The sequence below is a fragment of the Neolamprologus multifasciatus genome, chromosome 19 (genome assembly GCF_963576455.1).
Source record: "Neolamprologus multifasciatus chromosome 19, fNeoMul1.2, whole genome shotgun sequence".
NCBI classification, from domain to species: Eukaryota; Metazoa; Chordata; class Actinopteri; order Cichliformes; family Cichlidae; genus Neolamprologus; species Neolamprologus multifasciatus.
This window is the reverse complement of record NC_140457.1, coordinates 25,473,042-25,489,486: the sequence shown is the minus strand read 5'-3', so window position 1 is coordinate 25,489,486 and position 16,445 is coordinate 25,473,042. Positions and strand designations below refer to the sequence as shown.

The 16,445-nt window shown below is 40.7% G+C and overlaps 1 protein-coding gene across 3 annotated transcripts in view; it reads right to left on the bottom strand.

Annotated features, from left to right (window-relative positions):
• Positions 1-10,856, bottom strand: part of akap6 (A kinase (PRKA) anchor protein 6) — a 248,945-nt gene extending 238,089 nt beyond the window's left edge. For 2 of the 3 annotated variants that reach the window (XR_014871151.1, XM_085143170.1), the window contains exon 1: positions 10,346-10,851. The gene's annotated coding sequence lies outside the window, so the exon portion shown is untranslated. Of the gene's footprint in view, positions 1-10,345 lie in introns of all 3 variants that reach the window. The other variant, XM_085143172.1, reaches the window with a different exon arrangement.
• Between the last annotated feature and the right edge of the window lie 5,589 nt (positions 10,857-16,445).

The window sequence follows — 16,445 nt, the reverse complement described above, 5'->3', positions numbered from 1 at the left end:
ACCCTTCCTTGCATCATCTTTAGACATAACGAGGTCTCCATCTATTGGCCCCACCCAGACCACATGGTACACTCGCAGACAGAGCATTCAGGGTGAACTCATCTCTCCGCCGACGCTGCGTCATAAATCATTCAAACTAAACCAAACATTGTGTGTTTCTGTTAAATGCAGTAAGAGGGTGTGCTGCTGTGACACCAGAGGTGGACACGTGGAAAGAAAAGCCAGCCACTAGACAGACTGCAGCAACAGAGATATTTACAGGGCGTGTGTGTGTGTGTGTGTGTGTGTGTGTGTGTGTGTGTGTGTGTGTGTGTGTGTCCCAGAGGTACTCGAGCCCTGCCTATGAATAATGCATAATAGGGGAAAGGGGAAGAAGATCTTCTGTCCCTGATCATTAATCTTTCCTCCTTCTCTGTCTCGTGTTTCTGACCAAAGAAATGCAGGAAAGGCTGCATCAGCAGCAGAAAACCTCCCTGCACCACCAAGACTGATACAAAACATTTACAACATCCCTAAAAACATAAAAGTATCATTTCAAAAGCTAAATCGAAGAAAGCATCAAACCGTTTTTGTCAAGTATTATAGTACATGTAGGTTCAAACACACGAGGGACGAGCTCTGGTTAAAAAGGAAAGGGCAGTTTAGCATTCCTTCTGAGTGTTTGGCTTAAGGATTAATTACAGCACATTTTAAACGGCATACTTAAAGGCTATAAATGCCAGCCCCAAAAAGTAACTGAAATGATACTGACCGTGAATACTGAAAATGTTCAACTGCTGCTCTAAATTAAGTTCATGAGGACAGAGGGACGTTAAATAAATCTACAACCAAGCAATATCTGCTTCCTTACATATAAACAGTTGTAACAGTTAATGCAATACTTTGGTTAAACCCTTTGAATTAAAGCTGGAAATCACATCTTAAATGTTTGATTTAAACCTGCTGTGTTGGTGTACAGAGACAAAATGATCACAATTGGGCCATTGTCCAAATACTTATAGGCGTAACTGTAATCATTTATTTGCAAATGAATAAAAAGTGTTTTTTTCTCTATTTAACAATCATATAACACACAATTAACAAATAACTAAGCTTAGATTTGAGTCCCATTCCAACACATTTCACCATCAGTGATTTGGAGGAGACCATTTAAGCCACTGCTAAGTCTGACCATTAAGATGGAGAGAAATGATGCAGCCAAGCAACATGGACAACAAACCAGTGGAAGTCTGGATTTTTGTCTCATAAGACCAAATGTGTGCAAAGCTTTTAGTCAAATTCATCTTACAACAAAAAATTGAAAACACATTGAAAACTTTATGCATTAAAAGGTGAAATCACACTCACAGCAGGGACTGTAGCTATGAATATTAGCAGCTGTTCAACAGCTAGAATCATCTTAACATTTTTAAGTTAATGCACCGTCACAAAATGTTTACCATGTACTGACTAACTAATAATATCTATTACTATCAAGACACTCCACATATTTTATAAAGGTCACACTTCATACAATTAAGTAATTAAGTCTTATTAAATTAATTCCACAGAACTGGTTTAACTGTACTTTACATTATAATACATTCCCTCCTTTACTTTCCAGTTCAGCTTCCTTCTGGGACTGGACAGAAACATTAGTGGCACAAGCCATGTTTTTTTTCCTCCAGTAATTATGGATAATATTACACACACACACATGCACACGCACACAGGAATCAGACCCTCACACACAATGTGAAGAACACTTCCCATCATCTGATACATTCACGGATGATAAATGTTCCACGTCTCTCTGCAGGAGCTGATAACAGTTTCACTGTGAGTCGGCTTTGTCTACAAACTGGCCGAGCTGATCCAAAGTAAAAAGGCAGGCAGAGAAAAAGAGGGAGGTCAAATCAAAGGACATTGTGTTATTAAAGATGATTATTTTGTTGAGGAGATTTTGGTTAAAAGGATATTCGACTGGTTCCCTCCCAACAGCAGCGGCTTGACTTACAAGCAGAAGCAGAGAATATGACGCTAAATGTGATTCAGACCATTTTTGCTTATAATAATTTGACAGTATCATTATAAAATATCTGAAAAGCTTCTGTGTTATTTACAGTAGAAGCACTTTCAACAGAAACAGAGTGACTCAAAAACAGAGACTAAGTGAGGCTGAAGGTTGCTGCTGGGTCATCTTAGATCTGTCGTGTGATTTGGACCCCCCTTGGAGGGGTTGCCACAGCAACCTCTTACCTTATCCCTATTATCCCCTACTGTCACGCCAACCCTCTCCATGTCCTTCTACACTATATCCATTGTTTTTTTGCCATACATTATACCGAATCTACTATCTTGTAAACCTTGCCTTTCACTCTTTAGTTCTGTCCTGTCAACAATCAACCATAACACTTATCTCCACCTACTCCACCCTACCTGCACCATCTTCTTCACTTCTCTTGTGCACTGTCCAGTACTCATCTGGACAGTGTAGCGCTTTTCTAGTCCCTAAGGACCCCAAAGCGCTTTACACTACATTCAGTCATCCACCCATTCACACACACATTCACACACAGGCGATGGCAAGCTACATTGTAGCCACAGCTGCCCTGGGGCGCACTGACAGAGACGAGACTGCCGGACACTGGCGCCACCGGACCCTCTGACCACCACCAGTAGGCAGGTTAGCAGGTTAGGTTAGTATCTTGCCCAAGGATATTTGGCATGTAGCCAGGAGGCAGCCTGGGATCGAACCACCGGCTGTGGCTGACCTGCTCTGCCACCTGAGCTACAGCCACCCAAAGAATGGAGAACACAAACTTTGTCCAAAAACCTCTCATGCTCAGCTGTTTTTTTTGTAAAAAGATGACAATGTTAGCCTTTTCTGCAGCTATGGGACATATATGGTATCACTCTTGGCTGGAAGCAGTGCTTAAGCAATGTAAAAAACACAAACTTTGTCCAAAAACCTCTCATGTTTAACTGTTTTCCACTTTTTCTTTGGTCATTTTAGCCTTTTTGGCCAGGGTGAAGGGAGTATCTGCCATCAAACAAGAAGACAGCCGCATGTAGCTATGATGGTGTTTGCTAGTTCACCTTACGTGCATTAATGTAATAACGTGGTTAGCCTAGTCAATGTCAATTACACAGAAACAACATTAAGCGACTCACGCAGAGAAGAACGGCTGCTGCTGCCATCATCATCGGTCATCATTTCTGCTACACTGGCAGGGCTAGGGGCCAGGACTCTCCTCTTCGGGTTCTTGGGGGATGTTGCTAACTCCGGGTCCGATAACAGGCACCACACCCGCAGTAGATGCGCTCGATGTGAGGTCTCGCAGCAAGCTATCAAATACGGTGCATTTCTCGGCTTTTAAAAAAACGCTATACGTCGCCCTGTGTTCTATCAGATTTGAGGTGTTACTTCCTTTGCACAGTATCAGCTTAAAGCACTTGTTGCAGGCTGCTGAGTTTGCATCTTTTGCTGTGAAGTACAGCCAGACTTTTGACCGCTTCGCCTTGGGCATTTTAATCTGTAGCTCTGCTCTAAAAGAACATACATACCTGGGCCCGCCTACTATCCTCAGAAACGTAAAATGATTGGCTAGAATCTAAAGTGTATCACAGCTCAGGAAAAAAAAGCACCGAAATGTGCGCTGCTTTTCAGTCTGGTTACTACCGTTTATGTCAGAACCGGTGCCATCATGGCACCTCACCAATGTCTCACTGTCCTCATAGTACCACCGTTGTTGGTACTTCTCTGCCACTCCTAACTTCCTCATACCCAGGTATTTACCACAGTTCCTCTCCTGGTACCCACTTTGCCTTCTCTAGATCCATAAAGACTCCTCTGACCCTCTCTAAACTTCTCCATCAACACTGTCGAAGAAAGGCTCTCACCTGGAGTGCATTTTCTCAGCATGAAGTCATACCGCTGCTTGTTGATCATCACCTCTCTTCTTAATTTCTCTACATGTCTCATCAGGTTTATCCCTCTGTAGTTAGTACAGCTCCCTCGTTACTGAAAACCAGTACCACTACAGTTCCCCATTCCTCAGATGTCCTCTCACTCTCCAAGATCATGTTAAACAGCCTGCATAAAAAAATCCACTGCCCCTCTAGTAGACATCTCTATACAGGTTTGTCATGTAGACCAACCACCTTTCCGCTCTTCATCCTCTTCATAGTTGCCCTCACTTTCCCCTCACGTCTTTCTTCTCACTCTCTCATTTTCATTCATCAATCTGCTCCTCATAGCACTTGTTCCACCTTCTCAGCACACTCTCTTCACTTGTGTGTCTGTAAACACCTCTCACGACTAGTTATGATATTTAGCAGCATAAATGAAAGTATAAAAAAAAGTGTCTTGGAAATAAAGTTGGGAAGGAATTCTACACTTTGTGGAGTAATTAGTACAATTTAAGGATAATTTTAGCATAAAACTGCAAAAACTTTGGATTTCGTCATCCAGAGCACATAACATAAATTCAACATCTGTAAGGATGTTTTTATATCGAAGTGAAAACGGTGAAACTCATTCTATATGAGGCCCTTCTTTTTCGGTTTATGTGCTACAAATACAATTCTGTATTGGTAATTCATGTACAGGTTTATCCAAATGTCGGAAAACCAGTCTTAATAATAACAATTTGTCACTGTATCCACAAATGCATTCATTGGCTCCTAAATAAAAATTCTAATCATAAAGAAGTATTGGAAAAAACACCCTTCAACCATGCTATGATTGTTAACACTGCATTATACAGCCTTACTGCAACATGTCTTTGGAAAGCCACAAAAAGGCAGAGGATAAATGAAGTAATGCTCCTCCCCTGACCTTAACATCAGCACAAAAACTGTTTATCAGGAGCTTCATGGGTTTCCGAGGTTGAGCAGCTTTTGTAAGTGGGAAGTGTTGGTAGCACAGCATACATTTCTGATCTCCAGAAAATTTGTATTTCTTTCTCAAAAACAATTGGGTATTGTACAATAAATTGGTTCATCTTATATTCAGAACCAACAGCACTTGAAATTAATACATATGAACTGCTTCATCTGTGGTGCATATGAGCACAGAGCTAACATCCAACATTCAAGTGTTCCTACATTCTGCTTTTGTGGAAACAGAAGCAGAATAAACCTTAACCCTAACCCAGATCATGTGATAGCCACTCCAACCTCAGACACACATACACTATGGCTGATTTGTTCTAGTTAAACATGTGGGGGTGGTGTGTGCCACAGACACACACACAGCACTATTGTGTTATAAAGAAGGGCAGGGAGACCTTCTGGTCTCTCTCTCTCTCTTTGAGCTTTTATAAAGCTTTATTACCATATCACAGCTTGAATGGTTTAAGCGTCCTTCTTAGAGACACTTTTAAGGAAGCACTATAGTACTCCTAAGGACAAAGCAAAAAACATGTAGGAATGACCATCTGACTAAACTATTACAGTATGCAGTGAAAAAGGATCATCGACCATCGTAATGCCAGCAGCTCACCAGCCTCTATCTCTACTGCTCTCGCCCTGCTGGGGCTGTAGTGCATCAGCTCTGCAGAGAGAAACTGTGAGGAAAGGGAGCTGACAAACCAACCAGCATGCAGTTCACCACATCAGCAATTAAAGAATGACTCCTGGTTTCTGACATGTTTTAGCAGCTGTAAACTGCAGCACACCTGCTAACGCAACCCGTCTGTAAAGATCGTTCATAATAAGGTAATAATGGTCATAAATTCTTGTGCCAACTGCTCCAAAATACAGTAAATAAGAACATTTGCTCAAGAATAGATACTCACATATAATCAGTGCTACACCACAAACCCATCATAAACAGCATTTCACATAAATCAGACAGAGACAGTCATAAAGAGCTGTCTTTTGACAGACGTTAAGGATTTCTGCAACAGATCTGTTATCCTCATAGCAACCTGATAACGACATCATTATTACAGGATTAGTGCAAGGCACACACATTCCTGATCAATAAAATGGGGCGAAACTGCGAAAATGGTTCATGAAGTTGGTTAAAAAGAAAATGCTTTATGACATTATTTAACCTTTATTTGTCTTTGAAACCTTGTACATGACTAACCAAGTAAAATCTGAACAGACGTTCATGCAGAAAAGTTATCTTTACGCGCAGACTGCTTCTATAAAGGTTTATGCATGTTATCCCTAAAGCTTTGTCCAGATTTGTTTTGTTAAATGCCTTGAAAGTGAACTTTACCAAAAATCAATTCAGGTCAAGGCGATGGCTGCTGGCTAATTAAAAGCGACCCCGGGAGAGTCTGGTCCTCTGTGGTGAAAGATCCACTCATTAGCCACCTCTACACTGTGACTGTGTTACCATAGAAAAACTGCAGGCAGGAGGCCAGGTGTTGAAGGTAAGGGGAGCAGGTTTAGCAGCAAGTAACAGGAAAATGGCCATCTTAGAAAACACATATATATATCTAATATATACTCAAGACAACAACAGAACAAATCACATCATGCAGACTTTCAGCTGCATTTCCACGTGTCTACAGCAGCAAACGCTCTCACACTTTGCAGTTTGATGTCTGGAGTCTGAGAGCTGGTGCTAACAAAGATGTGTGGAGTGAGTCTCCTGCATTAATGCCAATCATCCTGTCGTAACCAGCACAGTAAGACACAGAGCGGCAGGCTTCCTAGTCCAAAGCCAAGCCTTCATGCTATTTAATTGGCTGAAATAACACCCGGTCAAGTTTCTAAGTCAACATGGGGGAGGTGCTTTCATCAGAGTAGACAGATGCTGTCTGAAACAGCAGCAGCCAACCTCCAGCAGAAAGAAGCAGACCAGATGGTGACGATAACTACTTCGTTTTTAACTACCGTTTTTCAGTATTGGTGCAATGCTAGAGATGTGCTACAAACAGTAAAGTAACAACCTCTTAATCTTTTTGAATTATCAATGTTTTTATGCATTATTGTTGTGCAAGGTTATATTTTACTGCTTCGATTGCGTATGTGTTCATTAGTTCACAGATACAGATGACTCCTCGGACCACTCCAAGTCTGTATTTTTAGTCAATTATCCTGGTAAGCACCAAGCAAATGGCTGCTTTTAGAAAGAACATCCTTTGTTGCAGTCTCAATACTCTGATATTCTTGCATTACAGAGCAAAATTGTGCAAACAGCGATTCTATCTGTTCCTATAAGTGCTTTCTTTTCTGCAAATTCAATATGTGCCAGATGAGGAATCCAGTTCCATCCATCTTGGTTATCAACACTGGTAAAGCAAACCGGGTCTACAGTGTATTTCTAATGTGCCTAATGCTGTTTGTGAAAAATAAAACATGTCTCCAGTGACATTCAGAGTCTTACTGCTATTATCAAAGTCACACAGAGGCTGAAACACTCACTGCACCAAGATAAAACTGTCCTCTTTCTTCGCATCTACTAGTGATATTCATTTGTTTTCATTTAAATTAAGTCCCAGTACTTAATCTGACCTGTAGCAAAAAGACATTATCGGGTATTAGAGGCCAGTTTAACATGATAATGAGACTTTTGCCTTCTACCCAGCTCTAAGTCACTATGTGACCAACATAAACTCTTAAGGTTACTGTTTCTGAGTGTCATCACCCCATAAGATTAACGCTGGTTCAGGATTAGTCCTTAAGAAAGCAAAGGAGTCATATTTCTTCTCTTCCCTCTCTTCTTTGTTTAAGCCTGGAGTTAATCCTATAAACCATCTTTAACAAGAGCGACCTACACCCACTTCATCCTCCATCACCTTTCTTCTGATGTCTATGCTTCTGTGCATCTCTGTTTCTCTCTCTCAGTCCAGTTTTACAGCTCAAGAGATAGTTACATCATATCCTGTGGAGTGGAAAACAAAGGCAGTGATCTGGATTGTACTGACCACGAACACTATACAGCTAACCAATAGAAAACAATGCTAATGACAGGCACACGGGAAATCGTACGGTCTGCGTCTACAACTACAACAACTTCAGACTTAAACACAGTTGAAAAATGACAAAAAAGGAGACACAATTAAGCATAACTGAACTGATGTGAGGAAAAATGGAAAAGAACAACACTCTTTGTCAGAATATAGACCAATATGGGATATCTATCTGAACCCCGTTCATCAGAGAATCCACAATAAAATCTGAATACATCAAAAATAATGTTTGAAATCTAAACTCTAAGCACAGGACTGGAATTCACCCTGTGCTGTAACTAATGGCGAATAAATGCTCCGAATAAACACTATATATTTGGTTAATGTGAAGATATGTCCCTCCTATCAAGTTAAACTGATAGCAGAAGAAAGAAAAAGAAGAAATGCACACTTTTTGTTTTGCATCCAACAATTTCTATAAAACTATGTGTTAATTAGTATTTTCGTCCTTCCTGATTTCTTATTTATTGCATATTTGTCACACTTAAACGTTTCATAGGATGAAAAATAAATGTAATAATAGACAAAGATAAATTGGATAAATGCAAAGAGCACATTTTAAATCATGAGTGAATTTATTAAGGGGAAAAAAGCAATGCACACCTATCACCTATCTGCATCTCAACCAGATTTAAGTCTAGATTTTGATTAAGCCAAAACATTACACTTTGAGCCAATCAGAGGAGGCCTAGCTTGAGTGTTTCAGCTCAGTGTGCTGCTACATAAAGTGTCCTTGAGCTTCTAAGCATGTAGTAAAGACTTGATGTTTTAGTGAGAAGATTGATGAGTCCCTTAATTACGACACATTAACCAGGTCCTGAAGAAGCAAAGCAGCCTCACACCATCACACTACCACCGCCATGCCTGACTGTTAGTATGATCTTCTTTTTATGAAATGCTTTATAAGTTATAAGCCAGATGTAACGGGACTCAAACTTTCCAAACAGTTCAACTTTTCTTTTCTCGTCAATATTTTCCAAAAGTTTTGGGGATCATCAAGATGTTTTTTGGCCAATGTGGGACCAGCCTTTGAGACTGTTGGCTTTGGTTGGCAGTGGATATCATTTGGCTCAGTATCGTTTTTCCTGTTGAATCATGACTGCCGACCATAACTAAGACAAGTGAGGTCTGCAGTTCTTTAGATGTTGTTCTGGATTCTTCTATGACCTCCTCGGTGATATGTTGAGACGCTCTTGGAAAAAGTCCTCCATTTGTGAATAATGGCTCTCGCTGGGTTCTCTGTAACCTTTTCCAGACTGACAGATGTCAGTGACTTTGTTTCTAATCTGCTGTTGAGTTTCTTTAGATCGTGGAACGATGTTTTGCTTTATGAGATAATTTAGCCTCCTTCTCTTTTTCAGAAAATTTCTTTTTACGGGAATTTTTTTTTATTAAACAGGTATGGCAGTAATCAGGCCTGGGTGTGGCTACTGAGATTAACCTCAGCTTTCCAAAACAAATGTGGTTAATCACACTTAATCCATCCCTTAATTTAACAAGGGGAGCAATTACTTTTCCCTTAATAAATAAAATCAACATTTTAAAACTAAAGGTTGTCTGAAGTTTTTTTGATCCGTCATCAGGAAGGAGACAAACACTTTTTTAAAGCACCGTACTTCCATCACTTTGAGAAACTGTGAGGACTAAAAATCTGCTTACATTATGCTCCTTTCAGCAAAAAAACTGTCCTGTATTCTTCCCCTGAAAAGGACAATGTTGCATTTCTGTTGCAGGAATTAAAGCCTTTTGCATGCACAGCACTTTGCTGTCTTGCAATGAGATACTGTGCAAACTATAGTGATCAAACATGTGAATAATGAACTCTTCATTTTCAAACACAGCACAGTGAGAAAGACCAAACAGGAGACAGGAAACCTGACTATGCTTACATTTGTTTGTTAGACTGGGTTAAGTGGAAGTGAATGAGAACTTTGTTTGAGCCCCATTTTGCATTAAGAACCTAAAAACATTCTGAGTGTTCAAAAACATCAAAAGCAGGCACTTTTGATGTTTTAGGCAGGCTCCTAAAACTGCCAAGGTAGCAAACCAGATTTTGATATGAGGTGAAAGAGAGCAGTAAGAGCAGCAGGGGAGCAGACTGGGAACAGAAAGGAGAGGTGTTGCCCTCTTTCTGTATGCAGCAGGCAAAGCGAGCTTCTGCAGAACAGGCCTCCATAACAAAAGCTAAGATAGAGAGAGAGAAGCAGAGATTGGGAGTCACCTCCCTCTGCTTCTGTCTCCCTCTATCCATTTCCTTTTCTCTCTCTTTCTTTCATTTGCATCAGTTTGGGTGCGAGAGCGTCACACAACTTATTAAATCAGCATTCCAGGAAGGATTACAGTGACACACACACACACACACATCCTTTCATGTAGTCAAAACAGAAGAAAGGGTACTCAGAGCAACAGAGAGCAGGTTTAGCAGTACATACCACATCTCTGTTCATCCTTTAGTCCATCTCATTTCTTCTTCTCTGCTTTTCCGTTAGAGGATGCAGAGTGAGGAGAAGGGAGGTGCCGTTGATGTTGTGGCAATCCCACTGCAGAAAGAGAGCGAGCGAGAGAGAGACAGAGATGATGCTAACACAGGAGAGGCTAAAGCTAAACTAGCCACCAGCTCAGTATGGGACGGTGGGGTGAAAGGACGGATGGGAGGGATGATGATGATGATGCGGCACCTTTCAGTTTGGAAACAGAGAGGGAGTGAAAGAGAGAGAGAGCGGGGTCGCCCTGTTACCTTGGAAACTGAGATGATGTGATGGAGAGGGTGGAGCTGAGTTCTGATTGGCTGACAGGGTGTGGTGCTCCCCTTCCTGAGGGAGAAGAGAAAGGAGGGGGGAAGATGACAGCGCAAAGGCTTGGTTGTGAGAAGCAGCTGCTCTCTCTCTCTCTCTCTGTCTCTCTTTTCTTTTTTTTCTCTGATGCCAGAGGACACATAGGGAGCACAGGAAGTCCTCAACGCCCCCCACTGGACAATCCAGAGGGAAGATGAGGGAAGCCAGCACAGTACAGCACATTCCCTAACACCAAATTCTATGTTACACAGGTTTCTCACAAAGCAAAATCTCTGTAACATAAACATTTCCCAACTCTAGGGATAAATAAAATATAAATAAATAAATAAATTATGAAATTTAAGAAGAAAAAGAAAAACTCTTTTACATAAAATTTGATATATCCATCCATCCATTCGCTTCCGCTTTTCAGGGTCGCGGGGGGCGCTGGAGCCTATCCCAGCTGTCATAGAGTGAGAGGCAGGATAAACCCTTGACAGGTCGCCAGTCTGTCGCAGGGCCAACACACAGGGACAGACAACCATTCACACTCACATTCATTCGCACATTCACACCTAGTGACAATTTGAATTATCCAATTAACCTATCCCCACAAGCTGCATGTCTTTGGACGGTGGGAGGAAGCCAGAGTACCCGGAGGGAACCCACGCAAACACGGGGAGAACATGCAAACTCCACACAGAAAGACCCCGGCCTGATGTTGGAATTGAACTCAGGACCTTCTTGCTGTGCGGCAACAGTGCTAACCACCGTGCCACCGTGCTGGTAAAATTTGATATATTAAAAGTTATTTCAAGAAATGCATCACAATTATAAAAACATGGGGAAATAGATAGAAAGTATATTTACATGGAGTGAGAGATAAAAGGGGCTTAATGTGTGTGTGTGTGTGTGTATTAACTAAAAGCCTGGTTAATACACAGTACATTACTGCATATGCATAATAGCAGCTCAAAGCACATGTTTAAAGAAGAGGTGTATCATTGTCTGATAATACTGCCAACATACAGTAACAAGCTTAAATTGTGTGTAATTTGTGTGTTTCTTTAGGTTGCAGTCTTTGCATTAGACTCTTTTAAACTGCATTCAAATCCTAAATGTAAGCATTTATACAACATATAAACCACTAGTAACAGTTATTGGTGGGTGATGTATTGAAACAGGCACTGTATGTCAATATTTTTTAAAACAAACATAAGTATTCTGGGAATTCTATGGACAAGAGGGCTCATCTCATGCACCACCATCCTGAGGTATCTTTAGCTGAGGAAATTTACATTTAATTGGCTCAACCAAAAAAACAATCAACCAACCAGCTACCTCCTTTTTCAGAGCAAGCTAATGGCTCAGTCAGACGAGGGAAATGAAGACAGCAATGTCACTGCATTTACAGAAAATTGGTGGCGACATGGTGACTGAAATTTTGATCACATTCTGTGACCTATTGCAACCTGTGGGGACTAAATGAGCTTGAGGATGTTGCACACTCTCCTAATCGGAGTTAGCCTTTCTGCAAACAGTTACAGTCTGATCTGGGCCGACTGCAAGCACTCAGAGATTGTTGAAGGTTTGCAAATAATTGCTGTGTAATTTATAAATGCAGGTGTTGATATGATGTTGCCATCAGTCTGACTGATATCAGACTGATGTAGGACCCATGACAGACTAACGCCATCTTATTACAACATTTTTTGCAGGTTCAAGTGATCTGATAAGATCCATTTATCTTATCGGATGAAACAAAAGATTACAAATATGGGCTCAAAATGTGGTCATAAATATTTTGTACTTGTAAATCAGTTTTGTATGTGTAAAAAGAATTTGTGTGTGCGTAAAAAAGATTTGTGTGTAGACTTAGCCAAAAAAAAACCTGCAAGTTACAAGTACGAATTTTGACCCTATTTTTCTTCCTTTCATCTGATTGGTCAATGTCATGTCAATCACAAATGTAACAATCCAATCAGAGAACAGATGGGTTTGGCTGTCGGAGGGGCGCTTTTTTTGAACTGCAGGTCCTTGAAGGGTAATACAGTAGTGATGGGATTTCCGGCTCTTTTTAGAGATCCGGCTCTTTCGGCTCCCAACCGGCTGTTCAGGTTGTTTTGTTGCTTTAATTAATTTATTATTAACAATAATATAAAATTATGCACAAAAGTGGTTTTATTTATATATGTTTATACATAAATATACGCGGTGGCCCCTAGAGACAAAACACGTACAAACTCCAAAACACATTTCTAGCATGAACTGAACTTCCAAAACAGAGCTACCTAGATCACTTAAATTACACAACTGAAAGCATGAAAGCATATGTGTATTGTTTGTGTATTTATACACAAGCATTCATATATAAAACCCACTTGTTCAAAATAGCTTATCCCACATAACCTTTCCACTCTTCTATTTTATTTGTTTATGTCTTACGCTTTTATGATTCTGTAAACTTCTTGCTTTTATGTTGCTTTTACGTGTACAGCGACCTTGAGTGTTTTGAAAGGCGCTTTCAAATAAAATGTATTATTATTATTATTATTATTATTATTATTATTATATAGTCAAATAATTTTTAAAAAAAATTCATTTACCTGTTATTACCACACAGCAAATCCGGTCGTTGGTACTTGCTGGCTTGTGTAGCCACTAGGTAACAAAAGTTCAACACTGCGCCCTAGCATCCTGGAGCACTTCTGTTGTCTTTTGTACGTGTTTTGAGTTTTTATGTGCTTCTGAGTTTTTACATGTTTTGGAATTTTCTATGTGCTTCGGAGTTTGTACGTGTTTTGGAGTTTGTACGTGTTTTTACGTGTTTTGGAGTTTTTACGTGCTTCAGGGTTTGTATGTGCTTCAGAGTTCGTACGTGATTTGAAGTTTGTATGTGCTTTGGAGTTTGTACGTGTTTTTACGTGTTTTGGAGTTTGTATGTGTTTTGGAGTTTGTACGTGCTTCAGGGTTTGTACGTGCTTCAGAGTTCGTACGTGCTTCGGAGTTTGTATGTGTTTTGGAGTTTTTACGTGCTTCAGGGTTTGTACGTGCTTCAGAGTTTGTACGTGCTTCGGCGTTTGTATGTGTTTTGGAGTTTGTATGTGTTTTTACGTGTTTTGGAGTTTTTACGTGTTTTGGAGTTTGTACGTGCTTCAGAGTTCGTACGTGATTTGAAGTTTGTATGTGCTTTGTCTGTAGGGGCCACCGTAAATATACTTTTATTTATTCTCTCGACATAAAATGTAATAAATAAATCATATAATACAAAAATCAACTATTCACATTTCTACTTTTAGCTACTTAAATTTTCAGCTTTTTCCTTTTACAAATTTAAAGTGAAACAACATAAAACACTGCAAACCACAACACAATATGAAAACAAAAAGAAGATGCATATTCTCTGTCATATGGACCTGCATGAATAAACTTTCTGAATCCTTTATCATCTGCAACTGAAAATAGTTGTGGATGATTACTATACCTTTCTAATGTGACGTTGTTGTCCCTGGCTCTTTCTAGGGGTGGGTTTTTATAATCGATTTATCGATTAAAATCGATTCTGGCTTGGATTACGTAAAATCGATTCATTAAAATCCTGAATCGATTTTTTAATATAAATTTATTTTGCCCTAAATGCCACAATCTCAGGTGAAATCTCACAAAACTTCAACAACCACCAAACAGCTAAAACAGTAAATGAGAGCAGTAACACGGATTCTGCACAAAGACTTAAACACACAGCGCGACCCACGGATCAGAATCAGATGTCGAATTTCTCACAGTCGGGGCTGAAAGCCGACAGCCCGCTGATTCTGATCTGTCGGCGGGTCCGCGCTTTGTGTTCACGCCCTTTATGCACTGATTGTAAAGCTGTTAGTTTGATGTCTCTCCAAACAATATTGACCGAACCAGCAGCAAAAGAAGATCCAAACTACACTTCACATAAACATCCTCATGTATTCATTCTTACTTTTACTGTTTTGCTTCTACCATGATGCACAGCTCTCTCTCTCTCTCTCCCCCTCTCTCTCTCTGTATGGTTTTCTGCATTATTCGCTTGCTTGTTATGCACAAGTCTACCTTTGTTTACAGCGCTATCGGCAGACTTTTTTTTTCTTTCCGTTTTATATACTTCCGAAAAGAAAACCTAATTTCTGCCGTTCAATGCTGAACAAATTTAAACTTTTTTAAATTATGCAAAATGCAAAATGCTTAGCCTGTCTCTAATAAAACCGCTGTAACTTCAGAGGTAATGTTCATATGTTGATTAATGGTTTTCTTTCGTTTTTGATGTACTGCAGAATATTTTTATAAAATCCCAGGCCAGGAAAACCACCTTCATGTGTTTCTGTGTTTTATCTTCAGCTACTTTGACACAAAGGCATCTGCTGTGGCTCACACCTTTGATAAAGTCTTGCGTGTGTCAGCTTCCTTTTTATAGATACCAAAATATGTAAATGTACTAATCTGAATTATAATATTTCTGACTGTCAAAATTTCCCATATTCAAATCGAAGTGAATCGAATCGAATCGAATCGAATTAAATCGAATCGTGGATCGAATCGATTCTGGACCTTGTGAATCGGAATTGAATCGATTCTAGAAATCAGTGACGATACCCAGCCCTAGCTCTTTCTCTGTCTCTCCCTCCTGATCTGTTCCTGTGCTACTGAGTGTAACTACCGCCCCTCCCCCCTATTCCCAGCTAAAGCACAAGGCTCACATGCTGAGTGAAGCAGAAAAAAAGTGTGAGAGAGAGAGAGAGAGAAAGAAAAAAAAAACACGGCTCGCGTCGTTCACGTCAAAGACTCGGCTCTAAGAGCCATTTCTTTCACGACCGACCCATCACTATAATACAGTTTGAAGCTGGAGGATCTCTATATAAATATCCGATAGCAGTTAGGTCCCCTAACTTTCAGTAGCTGTTGAAAGGATAAAGTTGTGGTATATCAGTGGTTAGAAATACCATTATTACTTTAGGATTAGTTTAACACAAAGTCAGGGCTGACCCGGGACCATTGCTGTGAGTCACAGTGCGCAGCATAAAAGTCCTTTCACATCGGACGCAGGATGTGCTGCTAATGCTAACTGCTAACTAAAAGCAAAGGATCCAGAATTTGTTGCGCTGGCTGCTGGGCTCTGTGGGTTTTTGCAGCAGCTCTACCTGTACTAGATGTGTCAAGATCTGACGGCGCCCTGACCGGTCGACCTGCCAGTGTGTATATTTGTGTGCGTGTGTATGTGTCTCTCCTATCACCCTGTCTTCCCCTCCGGCTCCGCTGTGTGTTAGGAGGTAACCTAGCAACAGGCTACCTCCGACCCGGAAGTGCTGTCGCCCGGAGCTGCCGCACCTGCAGCCAATCCACCAGCTGCTGCCCATCAACGACAATCTTCAGCAGGGCTACTTAATGGTGTGGCTGAGCGACAGACAGCGCTGGAGTATTGCACTAAGCATGGTAGTGTTTTCGAGTCGCTAACGTTATAGAAGTACTGTTAGATCTTCGTACTCATTTTGCTGTCGTGTGTGTGTGTTCACCCAGGGATTGACGGAGGATTTACGGACACAAAGGAAGCACTTGGAGGAGAGACGGGCACTCACTACCACGCACGGGCTTACACGGAAGGAGGGACGCATTGTCACCATCGTTGCACATTTTGAACTGTTGTCACCTTGCTGCACTGTAAATAAATGCACTGTCATTATTTCTGAGCTCCGCGCCTGAGTCCACTCTTTAACAACCGTGACAAGACGCA